Source organism: Rhinatrema bivittatum, chromosome 4 (assembly GCF_901001135.1).
Source record: "Rhinatrema bivittatum chromosome 4, aRhiBiv1.1, whole genome shotgun sequence".
Taxonomy (NCBI): Eukaryota; Metazoa; Chordata; class Amphibia; order Gymnophiona; family Rhinatrematidae; genus Rhinatrema; species Rhinatrema bivittatum.
In genome coordinates this window covers 456,854,788-456,867,500 of record NC_042618.1, presented here as the reverse complement: position 1 = coordinate 456,867,500, position 12,713 = coordinate 456,854,788, and the positions used below count along the sequence as shown (strand labels likewise).

The following is a 12,713-nucleotide window of genomic DNA, read 5'->3' as shown; positions in this document are numbered from 1 at the left end:
ACTTGGAGGAGCCATGACCTAGGCCCGAGAGCGATGCCGCGGTCATGGCTGAGGCCTGAGCCCAACCCCGGGGGCCTTGGCCGAGACCCCCGGGGTTGGGGGTCTCGGCCAAGGCCCCCGGGGTTGGGTTGGGTTGGGTTTTGACCCCGGGGCCTCGGCCCCGGGGTCAAAACCCAGCCTCCAAGCTGAGCCCCAGAATCAGGACCCAACCTCCAGACCAGGCCCTGGCCTTGTCCTAGGTAGAAGCCCAAGTATCAGGAATTGGCTTCTGGATCATGCTGTGGCATTGGTCCTGGGCCTGGACCGCAACTGAGCAGGTAAATTTTTTTTCAATTTTTTGGGGTCTCGGCCAAGGCCCCCGGGGTTGGGCTCAGGCCTTAGCCATGACTGCGGCATCGCTCTCGGGCCTAGGTCATGGCTCCTGTGTCAAGCCGTGGCCTATGCCTAGGTGAGGCCCCAGCATCAGGCCTTGGCATAGGCCCTGGTGTTGCCCTGCTTTGGGTCACGGCCTATTCTCTAGGCGAGGCCTTGGCATAGGCCTTTGGCCTAGGTCCGATGTATCAATGTTTTGTTTTAAAAATGAAACATGAAAACCAACAAAATTTTGTCAGATATTCAATCGTTTCGCCTTGAGAATGAAATGAAATGAAATAGATTTTGTCTCATTTCCTATTTCATTTCTCCCAAATGTCCATCCCTCTTGCATATGCCATTACAGCTTTCAAAGGGAAGGGGAGGGTGGCTGTTGACAGATATGAGAGAGTAAAATTTAACAGTTGAAAGGGCCTACCTCTGATAATGGGTGAGAAAGCCATGCCCTTAATCCCTTTACTGTTTATCTCAAAGCTTTGTTTGAGCATCCTAATTTCATATGTTCTCTATTCTTGTGCACTCTTAAATTTCCCTTTAAGTACTGTGACTGCAAGATTAAGGGAGTTATCTTCCTTTGAGAAGCGTTCATCAGGGACCTGACATGTAGCCTCTGTCTCAATAGATGCTCGGAGCCAGGAGGAACCACTAGACGAGCTGGGCCTGTGCCTAGGGCGCCGAGACTTAGGGGGTCCGCCGCCGCTCGTGGCCACTTCAGGTGGCAGAATTTTGAAAGGGCAAAAAATGCCCCTTCAAAATTCTGCCCAGCCCCCGCCTCATGCTGCTTCCCCCCCCCACCCCCCCCCCCCCCGTTGTGCCACCCTTCTGGCGCCCCCCTGGTGATCCAGCGGAGTGCCCGGGAATGATCTGCCGCTCCTGGGGCCTTGGCTGCCACTAACCAGTGGCAGGGGGATCGAAGCTTCAGGCACTGTGGGCAGGGAACAGTAGGGATGTGCAGCAGGGACGGATTCATCCCATTCGGTATTCGTATTCGTCGGGACCCAAACCTATTGCATCCGTTCTCGGGGGATCCCGATCCGTTCATTAGTTACATAAGTATTCGTTTCCCAAAAAAAAATCCCATCCCAACTCTTTAAATTTAATTAACTACAACCCCCACCCTCCTGACCACCCACAAGACTTGACAAAAGTCCCTGGTGGTCCAGCGGGTGTCCTGGAGCGATCTCCTGCACTCGGGTCGTCGGCTGCCAGTATTCAAAATGGCGCCGATAGCCTTTGCCCTTACTATATCACAGGGGCTACCGGTGCCATTGGTCGGCCCCTGTCACATGGTGGGAGCAATGGAGGGCCGCCACCATCTTGTGCTCCTACCATGTGACAGAGGCCAACCGATGGCACCGGTAGCCCCTGTGACATAGTAAGGGCAAAGGCTATCGGCGCCATTTTGAATACTGGCAGCCGACGGCCCGAGTGCAGGAGATCGCTCCAGGACCCCGCTGGACCACCAGGGACTTTTGGCAAGTCTTGGGGGGTCAGGAGAGTGGGTGTTTATTCATTAGTGATACGTTGTATTCGTGGGGGTTCGCCATAAGTTTCGTGACCCCACAAATACAACGAATATGGCATATACGTTGCGGATTGCCAATACGTTGCAAACGAATGCACACCCCTAGGGAACAGTAGGAGGTGGGGGAGAGCATTGTCAGGAGTAGATCTAGCCACTCACAGCCTGGAGGCAGCAGCAATCCATGCTGGTGGTTGCAAAGGCAGTGAACTAGCATCAAGAATTCCACATGCAGAACCATTAAACCACAACAATCAATTGCAAGATAAGCACCGATTAAGGTAATGATAGCCACAGAGAAATCTTTGGAAATGCTGTGTTCTCCATTTCCAATTTTGTTCCATCAGCTTCAGTCATCTGGTGTTTGGGACAGCCTAAGTTACTTAGCACTGTAGTGCACCACCTCCCAGATCTGCTCAAGTCTCCTACAAATTCTCTCCCCCAACCCAAAAAGAAATCTAATTCCCCTTACTGCATAAGCTTTTCCCACTGAATCTATCATAAACAAATTTAAAAAACTGCTCAATGCCCCATGTATGCACGTATATGGGTTCATATAGAGGTATGCCTGTATTTTATAATCTGTGCGCATATATCTGTGCAGATTATAAAAACAAATGCATATATATATATTATAGAACACATATGTTCATTATTTACATAAATGTAAATTTGTATTATATGCTCTATGGTTTTAGTGTTGGTTCGTAAATATTTTTAGTTACTTCAATTTCATTTTTGTATGTTAAACACTAATGGATGGTCCACGGTCTGTACAGCCTGTTTTCCGTCAATCCTGTTATTTGTAATTAATAGGGGTGTGCATTCGTTTTGAACTTAAATGTAAAACGCAACTTTTTTTTTTTTTTTAACTTAAAAAAGTGATGAGGCGAAAACGATCGGATTTCCAACTTATTCAACATTTCCTGACCCCCCCCCCCCAAGCTGGGGAATCACGTGATGCGGCGTCACGTGATTCCCCACGCGATCACTCCGGGGGACCCTCGTTGCACCCAAAAGGAACTTTTGGCCAGCTTGGGGGGGCCTCCTGACCCCCCCAAGCTGGCCAAAAGTTCCTTTTGGGTGCAACGAGGGTCCCGGAGCGATCGCGCGGGGAATCACGTGACGCCGCGTCACTCCGACGTGACGCCGACGTCATGTGCTCCTCGCAAAGGAGTTCAGAAATGGCGTCCTGACTCCCTGCTGTACCACCAGGGAGTTTTGGTAAGTCTTGGGGGGGGGATTAAGGAGGGTGAGGGGTTTAAATTTTTATTTGCACGTATGGACATAGACTCAACTTATGGAATTCTCCATATGTCCATATTGACCGAAATTGACCCCCCCTTTCGACTTATGGACTTATGAACATAAACTTTTGCTCTGCACATCCCTAGTAATTAATTCTAATTAATACTTATTAATAATGTCAATTGTAAAGCCTGTTGCTAAGTTATTGTTAAATGTAAACTGCGGTGATGTATATCCTTACGTACTGCGGTATATAAAAATCTCTAAATAAATAAATAAATGTTTGCTCATAAGTCAACTCATACATGCGTACTTGTCTGCAAAATGTCTGTTTTTCTGTGCACGTGCGAATTTCCCATTCTTCCAGGGTGGGCTCATTCCAAGATGGCCTTCCCCCTCCCTGGCAAGGCAGCCAGATCTCACCACCAGGGGCGTATCACAGCTGGCGTACCCGGTGGTGAGGAATGAACATTTGTTTTTTCCAGTCTGGGGATCTGAAGAAACAACAAGTAACTGAGGCAGGCATGGAAGGTCCTGCAGGCAGAGCTCAACAGAAGAGCTTCCTACTCCCATAGGGTAAGAACTTTGTGGGAATTAGGAAGTTGGGTGAATGAGGAAGGTTTAGGAGTCAGTTGGGGGTGGGGATGTTGGGATTAGTTAGGGGATAATTGGAAGTTGGGGGGGATGTTAGGGGTAGATGAGGTGGTAATTGAAGGGGAATTTAAGGGTCAGAGGTTCATTAAGGGATGTGTTAGAGGGAAATTGGGGATTAGGGTGGGGTTGTTAGTGATGGGTTACTGAGCAATTGGAGTGGGGCAGTTGAGGGTTGGCTTGAAGTGAGGGTGGGGATATTAAGTGGGTTGGGGGCAGTTGGGGTGGGGTGCAATGGATGCCAGTGTGTGCTTCTGGTAGGTCAAGAGGCAGTAGGCATACAGTATTACATTAGTGGGGGAGCAGCGTAGTGGTTAGAGCAGTGGGCTGAGAACCAAGAAAGCCAGAGTCAAATCCCACTGCTACTCCTTGTAACCTTGGGCAAGTCACTTTACCCTTCATTACCTCAGGTACTCAGATTATGAGCCCTCTGAGGACAGGGAAATACCTTCTGTACCTTCATGTAACGTGCCTTGAGCTACAGTGAAAAGGCCTGAGCTAAATACAATCCACATTAATGGCAGGGTAAGAAGACTAAGTCAGACAAAGGTCATAAGTGTAATAAAAGTCCAAGTAAGGGAAAGAACATCCTCAGGGACATGTTTCAGGTTTTATAGCTGACTCAGTGTAGCAGATCAGATCAGTGCCTCTGTTCCAGAAGGGAAAGAATTGGGCCAATTTTACTTGTGAACTTAGACCCCAAAGCTGTGTGCTATCTGTAGTTCCAGATTCTTCCCTTTTAAATGATAGTGCTTCTGAATGGGGTTGTCTGAATGGCTGGACTGGCCTGCTGTTTCCTTCCTGAAGCTGAGTTCCTTGGCTATTCTGGGATTGTCCCATTTCTGACCAGGTGACAGGACAACACATGTAGCTGCATGAAAGGAGAGCAAAGAGCCAAGCATCAGAATCGAGGCTTCAGTTGAAAAAATTGAAACATACCAATTAGGAGGTTGCAGAATCAGCTACACGGAACACAAAACTTTGTATTTCTATTTCTCTGTATAGATTGAGGACTTCAAGAAGAAGATACTAAGAAGGGGAGTGGCTGGATCGGCTGCATGTCTGGCAGGAGGAGGCCAGAAGTAAGTTCATTAAATGCCCATCAGTGAGATGTCAACATGACTTGTCTATTTCCTGCTTCCATCACAGGCCCCACTATGGCCCTGTCACTCTACAAGACCCTAGAGCTTTAAGAAACCCTCATGCACATTAACTTTCTCCTTGCCTATTCCCTGGGTCACAGGCAGAACTGTCATGAAGCACTACTTGTAAAACATTCACAGGCTTAGTATTGAACTCAAGAGGATGTGGGAACTTATTCCTAAAACTCTTACTGGGGAAAGTCAATGCCTTACATACAAGTATGACCCATAGACTTGGGGCTGCATGCTGGCCCTTGACAGTTTGCTATCTAGACCACACAACAACACAAACCACCCAGATGTAGAGCCTACCTCCAAGCCCCAATCGCTAGGCATCAGGTTTTCAAAGACTGCTTTACTGAACCTTCCATATCTCAAAGAACCCATCTATGGCCTTGAGTGTTCCACCATTAGGAGCACTTATCATTTCGTCCAACTCCCCCAGGAATACACTGCCCTCTTATATGATGATGCACATCATACCGTACAGTATATGAACTGATGAATTAACACACATACTTTTTGCTGTCTTCACAGAAAACACCAGCTTGGAAGAGGAAGAAGAAGGCAAGCTCCCAGCCCTTCCTGCAGTCGCAGCCGCTGCGCCCGCACCACCACCACCATAGTAACACAACCGACAGTGATAGACCCTGCAGCGACCACTCTCCTGCCCCTTGCCCCACCTATCCCTCTCCCCTTCCCTGTAGGGCCTCCTCTCCTTTCTGCTCCCTGGACTCAGTACATTAGTTCTGAGGCTGCCCAGCCACTGCAGGGTGAGGAAGATGACAACCTAGCTTTTGAACTCCCACCAGATACTGCACTGCACCCACTTGGATGCAGGGGCTGCCACAGTGACCAGGCCAAGAAGCAGAGTCTCAGGTAGCTATGGGCCTGGCAATGCAGAGGATGACTGAGGAAATGAGCTGGGTTAGAACTGATATCAGGAGCCTTGTTGAGGTGATGGAGCAACTAGCCCAGGCTCAAGATAGTTTCATAGCAGCTATTGAGCTGATGGTTAAAGGCAACCGCCACAGCCTCCTGCCCCCTAGGCCATTCAGGACCAGGTCTCCTGAGGTCCCTGGGCCCTCTTTTATGTAAATAGTTTAGTCCTTATTTTTTCCCACCCTTTTCCCATTTTTTAAAAAATTGTAAACAGTTTACATTTTTGAGTTTGATATAAAAGTTAAATATTTTAATTTTGTTGACTCTGTCTCTTAATTGATGCATGCTATGATCCATTTCTACCCACAGTAAAGCCCCTTTAAGGAGAGCTTATTGCAGTATGTTGCTGTGCACGTAGCTTTCCATGCAGGTCTTTCCAGTAATCTCTATCCTCCTCTACCCTTACAACTGCCTATGTGTAATTTCTGATTATTTGGATGTGCAGTCTATACTTAGCACTCCTGAATGCCCAAATTGTAAGGGGCGCAACACTTCAAAAGTTGAAGTCTACGTTTACCTTCCCAAAGGGCCAGAGATATGAGTGCAGACTGCAGCCAAGCCACAAGCATGGATTTTATCTATAAGAGATAAAATTCTTATATGCTTCTCCATTACTCACAACATAGCACAGGGAGACCAGGAGCAAACATGAAGTGGCTCTTTCAACTACAGCATAATTTCCCACAGAGAAGAGGTGTCATTTAGCAGTTTTGGTAGGAGTTGCATTCACCTGAGGCTGGCTGCTGCAGCAAGCTTAACTAATTCACCTGTATGTCCCAAAAGCTGCAGATGTAATGAAAAAATTATTTTTCTTACCTCACAGAGATGAAGGCCTACCTGGATTAATACAAGTGTGACCAGCTATATACCATCTAAACAACAATTTTCAATACATATGAAAATAGACAGTCATATAAGTGTGTCCAGTTTCTTGGTCTGCTTTAAATCTTCCTTTGACGGTCAAAATCTGCTCTATATTAGCCTCACTTAAGGATAACACTTGTCCTTTTAACTCATGTTCTACTGTATTAAGCAAGGTTATGAGGTCAGAGCTGGACAATTTTGTCAAAGCTACTGTTCACGCTTACTGATTTAAAAAACGCATCAATTTGTCCTGTCCTTAAGAAGCCTAATGCTAATTCCCTTGAATTAGCAAACTACAGACCAATTTCATCTCTTCCTATGTTATCTAAAGTTATTGAAAAAGTAGTTCACAATCAGCTACATGATTTCCAACTGATAATAATTTACTACATGAATAACAGTTTGGGTTCTGCCCATGCCATAATACAGAGACAACTGCATCTCTGTAATTTCTTTTTTTTATATTTAAACCGTTTTTATTGGCAACCAGTAGCAAACAACACATCACATGATACACATCCGAAAACAGGTGAACATGTCCAATATACTAAGCACACGTAGCAAACAATAAACAATAGTGAGCATAATTAGTGTATACAACAACAACTGGTATGCTACATTACGTATATTTGTGGCAAAGTGGAAGTATCAAACAAAAGCCGGATAGAGTCCAGACAAAGTCCAGGTGAAGTTCGAGAGGTCGAGATATACATAAGTGTGGTTAGAAATCCATCTCCAGGGTCCTCGAGGTATGCTCCCCAATCTGCTCCAGTGATCACGCATGGGTTACGCCATCCTATCCCTCTGGGCCTCCATCCAATCGGAGTAGGGTTTCCATATTTTTTGAAAGGCTAAAATGCGATCCTGATGTAAGGCTGTGAGCTTATTCAGCTGATAGTAGGAATGTAATCGTTGCAAAATATTAGCTAAGGCGGGTGTGTTTTCCCGCTTCCAGTGGAGAGCAATCTCCGCTCTCGTTGCAATAAAAACTTGTAAAACCAGTTTCTGCGTGGATTGTGAAGTTTCTGCTAGCGGCAAACCCAACAGCGCATGCCATGGTTCAACTTTAATCTGGGTATGCAGAATCAGGATCATCCATTCAAACACCTCCCGCCAACACTTGGCTACCTTGGCACATTGCCACCAAATATGATAATAAGTAGCCTTGGCATTGCAGCCTCTCCAACAAGTATTGGGGATATCCGGAGCAAATTTATGGAGGGCGACTGGCGAGTAATGCCATCGGTAAATCAGTTTATAGCAATTTTCTTAGAGTCCCGTTGAAATGGAGCACTTATGAGCGGCAGTATAAATCTGTTCCCAATCTTTGTCGTCCAAGGAGGTCTGGAATTCCTCTTCCCATAAAGTCCGGTGTCGCAGTGGACCCAATTTCCGGCTATTCAGGAGAGTATATATCTTGGAAACCACTCCCCTCAAGGAGGAAGCATTTTTACAAAACATTTCAAAAAGCATGCCCTTAGATCTGATGGATCCCTCTCGAATCCCCTTAAGTGTAAAGAGATACACCTTAGCATATAGAAGAAAATCAATAGTGTCAAAAGCATGCACTTTACGTAGGTTCTCATGAGAAACCATGACATCTTGTTGATAAACATGACCCAATCTGAATACCCCTGCCTGTATCCACTGTTGGTGGGCCATGGAACAGTCCCGCAGAGGCACCACTACGTTAGTAAATAAGTGGGTCATCATAGAGAAACACTCTGAGCATGCCAGTACCGATTTCCATTGCCACCATACCCTCATGGTAGTCTGCAAAGCGAATGCAATGGAGAGATTGTCTCCCCGGGGCGACTGGGGTTGCCAAGGAAGAGCATCAATTGGGAAGCAACCCAAGTGGGCCTGTTCCAACTTAACCCACTGTGGGACATCCCTACTGGCGTGAAAGGTGACTAACGCTCTGAGTTGCGCTGCGCTGTAATACCAAACGAGATTAGGCACTTGTAAGCCTCCTCGTACTCTGGTCTGAACAGTGTAGCTCTGGCTATCCTAGGGGGCCGTCGCCTCCAAATGAAATGACCTAACAATTGTTGCCATTTCCTGAGCAAAGTAGCAGGGAGATATATGGGGATCGTAGTAAAAAAATATAGAAAGCGAGGCAGCACATTCATCTTAATAATGGCCAACCTGCCTAACCAGGAGTGGGTGTGTTTCAACCATTTATCCAAATCGCTCCGAATTTTATCAAGAAGGGGTGATTATTCAAATCATATAATAAATTAGTGTGCAGTCCCAATTGAACCCCCAAATATTTAAGAGACGTGAGTGCCCATTTAAAAGGGAACCATTTCTGTAATACCGTGACTGCAGTAGGGGATAGAGTTAAGTTAAGTATCTCCGACTTATCAAAGTTGATTTTCATTCTAGATCGTGCGGTAAATTCGCCCAGCTCATCCATAACCCCCTGCAATGACGATTCAGGATCGGTAAGGGTAAACATAACGTCATCAGCAAAAAGAGAGATTTTAAATTGGGCATTTCCCTTGAGGATTCCCCGTATTGCCTCTAATGCGGATTGCAAAAGGTTCCAAAAAGATAGCAAACAGGAGAGGGGAAAGAGGACACCCCTGCCTAGTCCCTCTCTGAATTAAAAACTGAGGACCATAACTCCCATTAACCTTGACTCTGGCAGCAGGGTGGGTATACATTTTGCGAATCCAAGCAATAAAGGAGGTCTCAAACCCCATGGCCTGCAGGGTTTAGAAAAGGAAGTCCCAGTGGACAAGATCAAAAGCCTTCTCAGTGTCCAACGCAAGAAGGACAGCTGGTTGGCCTTCTTGGTGCACCATATCTATAATATCCACTACCCTGCGGACATTATCCACTGCTAGCCTCCCCGGGACAAAGCCCACCTGGTCATTATGTCCCGGCAAAACCCCATTCAACCAGGCGGCCAAGATCCTGGCCAAAATCTTTAAATTGATATTGATTAAAGATATCGGCCTGTATGAACTACACTGAATGGGGTCTCGGCCCGGCTTGGCCAACACTGTGATGCCCGCAGTATTAGCATCCGAGGTGAATTCAGAACACTCTAAAAGGGAATTAAATGCTAGAGTCAGGGGCCAGCTAATAACTGGGCAAATTTATGGTAGTAAATACCTGTGTAGCCATCCATCCCAGGCACCTTCCTGGGATTTAACTTCTTGATAGCTGCCAACACTTCCTGCTGAGAAATAGGTTTATCAAGGACCTCTTTTTGTAAAGGGGTAAGCTTGGGCAATGCGATAGACACCAAGTAGTCGCCTATAGTATCAGGAGCAATGGTCTTGTCGCGGGAGAAGAGTCTTGAATAAAAGTCAGTAAATGACTGGCGTATTGCCTCTGATGAGGTAACTACCTGACCCTGGGTGTTCTTAGCAGCTGTCGTCTGAGCTTGGGCTGCACGCAACTGTCTGGCCAGAAGCTTGCCCGCCTTGCTTCCTCCTTCAAAGTACTGCTGTTTAAGAAGGGTCAGATAATGGCTAATAGCCATGTCTTCCAACGCCCGAAGCTGGGCCCGCACCGCTAGAATTTTTTGATAAAGCCTCTCTGATTGGGTACTATTATGCCACCTAGTCAGGTCAGTGAGTTCCAGGTTTAGCTGTGCCCTCTGTGCGTCCCTCTCTTTGTTGCAGAATGCTGCCCGAGCTATACAAGAACCCCAAATTACTGCCTTAGAGCACTCCCGGACTAAAAAGGGTGACATACCCTCAGTTTGATTGGCACTAAAATAATCCTGAAGCTGTTTTGATATGGCTGCGGTAAAAGAAGGGTCCTTGAAGAGACTATCATTAAGCCTCCACGAGTGAAACCCACCGCCTAAGTCTCCCATATTGCAGACCACCCAGACAGGAGCATGGTCAGACCAAGTAATGTTATCGATATCAGTTTTCTGTACCCTAGCTTGCATGGTGGCAGAAATAAAAATATAGTCAATGCGGGTATACGTGGAGTGGGGGCTTGAGTAAAACGTATAAGAATGGGAATGATCATGTCTAGACTGCCATATGTCCACCAAACCCCATTTATCCATAACTCCATACCAAGCACGCCGTGCCGCTAATTGTAACTGTATATCAGAGCTGGAATCTTTAGTGGGATCCAAGACAAAGTTAAAGTCACCACCCACAACTACCTCCCCCTCTGCAAATTGTTGCAATAATTTACACAGGCAGTTTATGAAGGACACCTGGCGATGATTGGGGAAATACACATTAAGAAGGGTGAAGATCCGTTTATCTATTTTAATTCTTATTAAGTATAAATCTGCCATTGGGATCCGTTACCACCAGGATCTGCTCATGGACAAATGAAGAAGAATACAAGATACCAACCCTGGCATATTTATTTTCAGGCGTGCTAGCAGCCCATAAAGAGGTAGTGAAACGCGGGAAGTTTAGCAAGTGTTTGTGATGCTTTCTAACATGCGTTTCCTGAATAAAGATTATTTCAGCCGTTTGCCTATAAAGTTCTCTCTTGAGTAGCTGCCTCTTTTGGGGGGAATTGAGACCCTTTATATTCAGGGACAATAATTGAGATGCCATAATAGTGCAATGTTGTGGTCCCTACATCCAACAGACCCCTGCAGTAGATAAGCATCCAAAGAATCACCACCCCTCGTACCGCGACCTCCCACCTGTAATATCCAAATCCCAACTTCCCATGCCTCCCAATAGTAGCATTACCCATATGATCGGTTATGAGCCCTGTATATCCTGTTGCATCCCATGTCCTGCTATGGAATACCAAACTCCGGAGGACCTGTGGCCATCCAAGCAGAGGAATGAGCATGTGAATCCCTCCCCCCCCCCCCCCACGAGCCTATGCATTTTAACATTGATATATAATAAAAAAGAAAAAACCCCAATGCTTTTGGCGCGCAACATAGTGGCTCCACGTGAGCTATACATAACGATTAACCAGTATATCCATAAACATACATAAACGTTCAATACAGGATCCAAACCTGACATTGGAATCACTAGGTATCAGTACAAGAACTGAGAAAGTCCCTCTGAAGATAATGAAAAATGAAGAGGCATCTCTCCCTCAGCCATGTTCAGAGGTTTGTGAACCGTTGCCCTCTGGCTGGCGGCACAGTCTCTTGCCGCCCTTCCCAGCTCTCTGCCACCTTGGAGCTGTGTCACGAGGAGGAAGGTGTTCCGCCATCTTGGTGGTGGAAAATGAAATAGGCAGCTGGACCTGATGAAAGGCTACTTTTGCATCCTCAAGAGAAACAATTTGGTGAGTGGATCCCTGATATTGAAAAGATAGACCGAATGGATATGTCCAACGATAGCGAATATTGCGATCTCTCAGAGCAGCCGTCACTTCACGCAGTTCATATCACTTTTTGAGCGTGATGGGCGCTAGGTCTTGAAATAAGGAGATATGGCAATTATGCCACTTGATGGTTTTCAGTTGCCTTGCCTCTCGCAGGATACGTTCCTTTAAAGGAAAGCTGGTGAAACAAAGGACAATATCTCGAGGCTGTTGGTCTGTATGGGGCCCCGGCGCCCGGTGAGCACGTTCAAAGCTGACTTCTGAGGGAGCTCCCTAGCCCCCTGGCTGGTCCTCTTCTCCTTTATTAAGGATAAAAGTACAGATTTGTGTGGCGATCTGCTTCACATCTACATAATTGGGAGTTTCTGGGACCCCTCCTATTCTCACATTGTTCCTCCTTCCTCAGTTGTCCAAGTCCTCAATTTTTTCCTGTAGCGCCTTTAAGTCAGCGACGGCCGTGTCTTGCCAGGTCACCAGGGTATTAATCGCATCCCCATGGCCATCAATACGAGTTTCTGCCTCATCTACATGATTTCCCATGGCTGCTGAATCATCTTTGAGGTCGGCCACTGACGCCATTATGTCAACTTTATATTGCTTCAAGTCAGCTCTCAATTCAATAAACCAACGTCTGGCTTCATCTCGAGTAAGTACCGTGGTCGAGGAACCCGATTCGGGTTCTGTTG

General features: G+C 46.5%; 1 protein-coding gene and 1 long non-coding RNA gene across 7 annotated transcripts in view; both read left to right on the top strand.

Annotated features, from left to right (window-relative positions):
• ACSS3 (acyl-CoA synthetase short chain family member 3) overlaps window positions 1–12,713 on the top strand; it is a 178,453-nt gene that overhangs the window by 150,630 nt on the left and 15,110 nt on the right. The window lies entirely within an intron of this gene.
• Window positions 3,378–6,060, top strand: LOC115089125. The gene is made up of 3 exons (XR_003856010.1): window positions 3,378–3,718; window positions 4,799–4,875; window positions 5,473–6,060. It is a non-coding gene; the product is annotated as an uncharacterized LOC115089125 (long non-coding RNA).